The sequence below is a fragment of the Bidens hawaiensis genome, unplaced genomic scaffold (genome assembly GCF_021521415.1).
Source record: "Bidens hawaiensis isolate Kalapana, Puna unplaced genomic scaffold, B.hawaiensis_p1.1 tig00056756_1, whole genome shotgun sequence".
NCBI classification, from domain to species: Eukaryota; Viridiplantae; Streptophyta; class Magnoliopsida; order Asterales; family Asteraceae; genus Bidens; species Bidens hawaiensis.
In genome coordinates, this window is record NW_027500217.1 from 19,834 (window position 1) to 28,391 (window position 8,558).

General features: G+C 39.2%; 1 pseudogene; it reads left to right on the forward strand.

The window, feature by feature from the left end:
• The first annotated feature begins 492 nt into the window (after positions 1–492).
• On the forward strand, positions 493–2,632 carry LOC143601574 (pentatricopeptide repeat-containing protein At5g39680 pseudogene; annotated as a pseudogene).
• Positions 2,633–8,558: the final 5,926 nt, after the last annotated feature.

An 8,558-nucleotide genomic window follows, 5' to 3' on the forward strand; every position in this document is an offset into this window, starting at 1 on the left:
TATAGATTGAGTTTTTTTTAAAAGGGTTGCACTTTTTAGAGGTATTTATTGGTCCCTCAGGTATTTTTTGGGTATAGATCGAATATTTAATAAACCCGGTTTCGGGTATGAAATCGGTTCCGGTTTTCGGGTGTTACCGGTTACAAACCGGGTCCAGTTCCGAGTTTGGGTTTTTGTACTGAAATGCATACTCTATCCGTACACCGGGTAAGTTCGGGTATTAAAATCATGGGTATAAAAAAAACGGTTCCGGTTTTTTTTTCGCGTCCAGTTCCAGGTTAGGGTTTTTTTTCACCTCTAGCGCAACCGGTATAACCTGCATTATTGGCCGATATAGACCGGAAATAAGTTTTTGACACATTTTATACTTTTATATGAATTTATTTTACTTACACGTCTTTGTTATCGCCTACGGCCTACTCAAGGTTATAAAGTTATAAATTAACTTTATATAAATTTAACATCTATATATAAAACCTATCTTAACCCATAATGATAACACGACCACCACAATACACCACTCTCCTACGCCACTTCGCCGGAACTCAAAACCTCAACTCCGGCAAAGCAATTCACGCTCATTTAATCATATCCAACCAATCCTCCATACACCATACACACAATTCAAACTCTTTAATCAGCCTCTACTCAAAATGCAAAGAATTACAATATGCCCACCAAGTGTTCGACCAAATGCCCGAACGAAACGTAATTTCATGGAGTACTTTATTATCCGGGTACTCCAAAACCCACATGGATTATGAAGTCCTAAGACTATTTCAATCAATGGGTTTGAGCAATTTCGAAGAATTCGACCCGAACGAGTTATATTTTCGACGGTTATTTCTTCGTGTGCGAACCTCGGGTGCGCTTTATCGGGCAGGCAATGTCACGGGTACGTGTTGAAATCGGGTTTAGTGTTTTATCAGTACGTGAAGAATGCGCTTGTAAGGTTGTATTCCGTGTTGTCAGATGTTAAAGAGGCTATGGAGGTTTTGGATTCGGTCCCGAGGTCGGATATATGTACTTATAATCATATATTAAGTGGACTTGTTGATAATGATTGGTTAAATGAAGCATTGGGTATATTAACAAGAATGGATGTTGATAATTTGGTGTGGAATAAAGCTACTTATGTTTATAGTTTTAACCTTTGCGCGCGCCTTAAACGTTTGCGATTAGGACGTCAAGTTCATAACCGGTTGTTAAAAAGTGATGTTGAATTTGATGTGTTTGTGTGTAGTGCGGTTATTGACATGTATGGGAAATGTAAAGATGTTTCAAGCGCGAGAAAAGTTTTTGACAGGTGTCGGGACCGAAACGAGGTTTCTTGGACTGCTATGTTGTCGGCGTATTCACAACACGGGTTGTTTGAGGAGTCGTTAAAGTTGTTTTGCGGTATGCAATGTGAAGAAATTGCCCCAAACGAGTCTACATTTTCTGTAGTTTTAAATGCAAGTAGTGGATTATCGTGTTAGGGTACGGGTATTCGTTGCACGCGTTTGTAGAGAAAAACGGGTTCGTGGGTCATAAGAATGTTGGGAATTCTTTAATCGACATGTACTCAAAAACTGGTGACATTGAAGCTGCAAATAGAATATTTTCAGGTATGGTTAATCGCGATATTGTAACGTGGAATAGTATTATATGTGGTTACGCCCATCATGGTCTTGGTAAAAAGTCGTTGACTTTATTTCAAGAAATGTTGAAAACCGTTGAAAATCCTAATCACGTGACGTTTGTTGGTGTTCTTACTGCGTGTGTGCATTTGGGAAATGTTGAATTAGGATTTCGTTTCTTTAACGAGTTAATGAAGGAAAAGGGCGTTGATCCCGGGTTGGAGCATTATACGTGCATTGTCGGACTTTTAAGCAAAGCAGGCCGGTTACCCGAAGCTAAAGATTTCATGCTTTCAACGCCGGTTAAATGGGACACGATTGCCTGGCGTATTTTGCTTAACGCGTGTAATATTCATAGAAACTATACTTTAGGTACCGAAATTGGGAACATTATTTTGAATTTAGACCCGAACGACGTGGGGACTTGTACCCTTTTGTCTAATATTCATGCCAAGGCTAATAAGTGGGGTCGGGTAACCGAAACCCGTGAGTTAATGAAGAAAAGAAAGATAAAGAAAGAGCCCGGGTTGAGTTGGTTGGAGATCAAGAACCAAACATATGTGTTTGTTTCGGATGATAATAAACATCCGAAGTTTTTTGAAATTCATGAAAAGTTGAAGGACGTGTTCGGTAAGATTAAGTCACTTGGTTATGTGCCTGATATTAGTAATGTGTTACATGATGTTGAAGATGAACAAAAGGAAGGTTATATTGGTTATCATAGTGAAAAGCTTGCAGTAGCATATGCCTTGTTGAAAACAGATAAAGACGAACCGATTCGCATTATTAAAAATTTGAGGATATGCGATGATTGCCATTTTAGCATAAAACTGATCTCTAAAGTTACCAATCGGGTTATTAATGTACGAGATGCTAATCGGTTTCATTGTTTTCGGGATGGAAGTTGCTCTTGTGAAGATTATTGGTAACTTGTAACAACTTTAATTGATGTAATTATGTAATTTTTGAGTATTTTTGTAATAATCAGTTGTGATATGTTTATGTATTTGTAAAAGAACCAGTATTAAGATCCGCCGCATTGCGGCAAAGCTGTTAAACTGTAAAAACTTGAGCCGCACACATATAAGGAAACATAATGTACAAAGTAAACATCAACAAATACATAAAAGTAATATAAATTGTCAAATTGTTTTAACTTTTAAAGAATGCCGAAGATAAACAAATACTGCTCTAAGGACGACTTTTAACACGTTCTAACTTGAGTTAACTAAATTAGGAAAGTGGCTTTATTCTTCGCTGCATTTGTGACTACGCCTTATATTGATGATCAAACACTTCACCGTAAGCTCACGGGTGTGATTTTCACCATGAAAGTCATCCGATGGAGGTTCAAAGTGAAGTGTGCAAAACTAATAGGCTTAACTAACTCTGTAAGGAAAAATTAACAAAATGTGATTAATAAATAGAAATGTCATATAATGATCACCTGTCAAAATGTTAACCACATCCATATGAAAAGAAAATGCCAAATTTAGCTTGCTTTATCTTTATCATTTAGTTTATGCGCTGCAAAGTGCAAGAAATCAAGTCAAAGGCTAAACCATTACCAATACTTAATGATGCGAAGTATTAGTAATCAAGTTGATTCAGAAACACATTTTGGGTTATAGAGTAAACTTTTAGGTTTGCATATATTATTCATTTATTTTATTAAATATGGACTTTAAGCTGGAAGACATTATGGAATGGTCCATCAATGTTGTTTTCCCATTAGCTAACCTGCTCCCCAATCTGACCAAACCTATTTAGACCGTTAACGGTTAAACAACCTGACCTGATTCGTTTCGACCTTTTACCCAATCTGACTGACCCATTTTAAACAGTTCGACCAGACCCGTTACATATCCATTTTCACTTGTTACCCAACCTGATCCAATTTGCTTTAATTTGATACCTAGTCTGACCCTTGTAAGCCACTAAAAGGGTTTAATTATGTAGTATCTTATGCTTTTTAGCTAGTGCTTTGAACTCACCTTCCTGCATATCAAGTTAGAATATTGGTCAATCATGTATAATTGTAACTTGTAAAGCTGCTGGTAGGTATTTGTTGGCAAAATTGCTAGAGTTGGTAATAATTCAGAAAATACAGTATGTATTTTTTTTCCACCAAAAGAACATCATACAGTAGCCATCTCTATAGATGCACAACCTTTTATTTGCAAAGATATATGAAACGGAAAAGTGGCTTCCCTTTACGCGTGGTATTCCTTGTCGAATTGAAGACACGAGAGAGCTTGTTTGGAGAATCAACTCGTGTTTATCCCCTTCGCCTTTGACACTTTTGGTTTCTTAGCTCCGGATGCCGTGGACCTTTTGAATAGGGTTCAGAAAGTTGTGCATAGTAACGTATCGGCCCATAAGAACCGAAACTTTGTTTTTAGTAGGATTGAGTTTGCTATCCAAAAGAGGGTTGCGGCGCAGCTTGTTGCCCGCTTACCTGCCACTTCATTGTAAATTGTTTGGATGTTTCTATGATATTAAGTTTCAACTTAAAAAAAAATTGAAGACCAAACCGAAAAACCTATTCCTTGTAACAAACAAACAAAGTGAAAAAGGATAAAGATGAGTATTTAATCAGAGATTGTCACACTCTGAAGTTGAGACCAGAATAAACCTACTAACCACAAATTGAAGATGGTAGCACTCTTGCATTAAGGACGACCAGTGAATCAAATAAACCCAAAAACGAAATTGCAGTTGATACAAACAACAACGGCAATACCCGTAGCAGAACAAAAGCAAATAATCGAGAGGTTAGGGGCATCTGTCAAACATTCAACAACCTCATCGGCGATCTTCCAGACAACTTCACTTATATGATCCTCACATTTCATATGCAATATCACACAACCATGGATCCTACTATCCTAGGGCTAATAATATGTTGAAACTCAACTACAAACCAAGGGCAGTTTATTATAGCTACAATGAAGTGAAGAAATTCATTGATATAAGACACAAAGCAATCAAAATTAATCATGTACTTGTCTACGTAAATACATCCAATCTCCAACATCATATATGCAATAGGCATGCCTTAAAGGCCAAGAATAACATTCATAAGGGTATACTGTATTTGCTTTCTAAAACTATAATGTCAAATGACTCGATTAGATTACATGATTCCTTGTAAAGAATAGACTAACTCAAGATTAAAGTTTTTTGTTCTCAACTGTCCGGCCATATATGCTCTTCCCACCAGTGTCCTGCATGATATAAAAGTAGTTCAGATAGCATGTCAAACTGAACGTTCATGCAAGTATACTGAATAAATTTAAGAAAGATCCTGTCTATATATATACACCATGTTAATGTGTAAGTAAACAACATGATTAAATGTGTGTAGTTGATATATAAAATTAGGCTATTTTGTTAACGATTGTTTCCGAGTAAAACACACCTAAGTCATACATTTTCTTGTCATTGTCCCATCCTTAATCACGAAATCTTTGATGACAAGATTAATTGCAGAACCTTTATTAACAAAACCTGAAAGAAAAAAAGTGAAAAGATTATTGCCCATAAGTTCATTACCATGTTTATCTCAACTGAAGAATAATCATACGCAGAGACATTAATCTAACAGGAGAACACATTGTTAAGCAGACATATATCATCAATCTTATGGTATATAGTACCAAAATGTAACATTTACTGAATGTACTTAATGAATTTAACAACTTAAGTAAAAATTAATGCCTGCTTGTGTGTTGAAAGTTAGTTATAAAAAGAAAATATACAAGTAATATCCAACTGTAACAACAAATTGCCATAAAACAGTACCTTGTTCTCTCTGTCCAGCACCAGCTCAGAATCCACTGCCTGTATTATGACTAAAATCCAAATAAAAACAACCGAAAGCAAAAGACACTTTAATTTCTTTAATTTACAAGTAATATGATACTTTAAGTATGATTAAGAAACTATAAAGTTGAACACTTACAATGATAATCTATGAAACTTTTTGGCGAGGCGGAGAGCATCTCGTGCGGTTGATCTTATGAAACTCTTGCCTTGCCTTAGGGATCCCCAGAGCGAACTCCTCCTGCTTAGGTCTTGCATGGGGGTTGCTAAGTTGCTTTTTGGGTTACGAACCTGCCACCCCCATATGATGGATGATGCGGTATCCTGTTTTGATAAGGGGCTACGAGAAGCCATCGAAGACATAGTTGTATGTGGAGGCCCGTTCTTTGGTGATCTTCAGTGGCGACTTGCATCTTTACCGATGCGCTTAGGGGGTTTAGGCCTTCTTTCGGCTCATGATGTCGGGGTTTACGCTTTTGTAGCGTCGAGGGCTCAGTCTTGGAAGCTACAGAATCACATCTTAAGGAACAGCGGAGTTGTCGACCTGGACCCAGACTACGTGCAGGCCCTGGAACGCCTAAATGGCGCTCTCCCAGACTTTGACATTGGCGGTTTCTCTAATATGGACACCGCCCCACCAAAGCCTCAAAAAACTTTGGCGAATGCCCTTTTTGGAAAAATCGCTCAGAGCCTGGGAGAAGTTTTTGGATTGTCCCCCCGACAGAAGGCGGTTTTTGAATGCTTACAAGGTCCTCATGCCCAAGATTTTCTGACCGTTATCCCGATTGATGGCTTGGGCCAAAGCATGTCTGCGGTCGAGTATAGGGCCATTCTTAAGTACCGTTTGATGGTCCCAATGTACCCCGAAGACGAAACATGTCCGATCTGCCGTAAGGCCTGCCTGGATAAATTCGGAAAGCATGCGGTTCATTGTAAGGAGATGCCTGGGTTCAAATACCGACATGATTGGGTGCGGGACGTTCTTTGGGACATCTTAAGGCGAGCTGGGATATCAGCTAAAAAGGAAGCCCCCGTAAACTTCCTTACAGACCCCACGGAAGGGAGATCCACTCTACGACCGGCAGATTTGCTCGTCTTTGGTTGGGCCGGGGGAAAACACGCTTGTGTTGACCTCACAGGGGTATCTCCCTTAGCTGGTTTGAGGGATAATGGGTTTGTAGCCGGGCAAGCAATAAAAAGGGCTGAAACGAAGAAGGTGGAGAAACATGCTAAAGCCTGCGAAGAGAACCAACATGTTTTTGTCCCTCTGGCTTTTGATACATTTGGCTCCTTGGCACCGGAAGCTATCCGTTTTCTAACCAGGGTCCAAAAGGTTGTGCATAGCAATGTGTCGACTCCAAAGGGGCAGGGGTATGTCTTTAGCAGGTTAGGGTTTGCAATTCAGAAAGGGGTGGCGGCGCAGCTTGTTGCCCGCCTACCTGCTATATTGATGTAATATCTATGTTTCATCAGTAGAAATAAAATCTTTATAATTTAAAAACAAAAGCAAGAAAATACATTATCTAACATTTGAAATAACAATTGTGTTCATCAAGATTGGAACATGAATGAAGATGTATCACCATTGCACGCTAACTATCTGAACCTGCCTCATAAGCTCACAACAGGCCGGTGTGTTGCAGAAGGTACCACAACACAAATAGTTTAGTATTTTGTAAATCCTTTAGCTTGAACATTATGACAACTGTCAAGTTCCTTCAACTCATTACTACAGACGCATCAACGATCACTTCTTTTACTACAGACGCATCAACGATCACTTCTTCCTGATGAAATAAAAAAACAAACCTAAAAATTAATGGATTTACAGTTGCAAAGAATCAACAAACATAATAAATCCCATGATCTTGAAATTATAATATATATCAAAGACAACAACATAATAAACCAAATTCAAACGAATGAAAAACACAAATTAGAGCAATCCTTTTCTGGTTTCACTTGATCCAACATCATATCATATAAACACATCCGTCAACAACCAATTCCTACTCGTAAACATTGCTAAAATAACTAAACGAAGCTGAAGATGATGGAGAAAGAAAATAGTTACAGAAGATGATGAAGAGGAAACCATTTTTCTATTTTTTGGTAGAAGGGTTGAACGGAGAGTACTGGGGTGATATAGGTGTCGTTCCCTATCTTACCGGGAGTAGCAGCGGTTATTAGCAACGCGACGTGTGTAGGAAGTTGAAGAAAACAAATAACTTCTTGTAACTTCCCCTTCTAGAAGGAAATTATGGAGTTTAAACGATCCAGATTTCACCTCAACTTGATGAGTCTATACCACCCGGCTTCACCTTCGCCCCAACCGTACCCACCTCAGCCGCCCTACCTGCCCGTTTACACTCAACCTCTCCTTCCAACATACCTATTCGCGTCAGCTAAACCGCCACAGCCACCTACCGCCGTCCCCACTACTACCTCAGCCGCCACCACAACACCTGAGCCCCACTTCAGCCATCCCATTCACAACCGGCCGTTCCACCCCAACCTACAAACACACACCCCATGACCACCCGCTCCAAAGCTCACCGCACCTTTGTGACCAAAATTATCTCCCCGATCCCCACCTCTTATGCCAAAGCCTTTGCCGACCCTAATTGGATGTCTGCCATGCAGGCTGAGTTAAGCGCTTTACATGAAAATGAGACATGGGAACTTGTCCCAGATCGTCAGATCGGCCGGTCATCAGGTGCATGTGGCTTTTTCTCCACAAATTTAATTCTGATGGGTCACTTGAGCGTTATAAGGCTCGACTAGTGGTTAATGGTAAATCTCAAACTATGGGAATTGACTATGAAGACACGTTCTGTCCGGTAGTAAAACCGGCAACCATACGTACCGTTCTCTCTATTGCCCATAATCTTTGCCCACTACGTATGACCTTAACGAATTTGTAATCTATTAATGCATCAGTTATATAAAAAATGGACAAAAAGATATACAAAGTTTGCAGGTCAACCCAAGCCGGTTGGCCCATTTAGCCCAGTTTAAAAAATAAGTACTCTCACTCCATCCCATTTCAAACAATTACCAAACTCGCAAACAATACCTGGTCTTGGCTTCTAGGCCATCTGAATTCAGTTACAG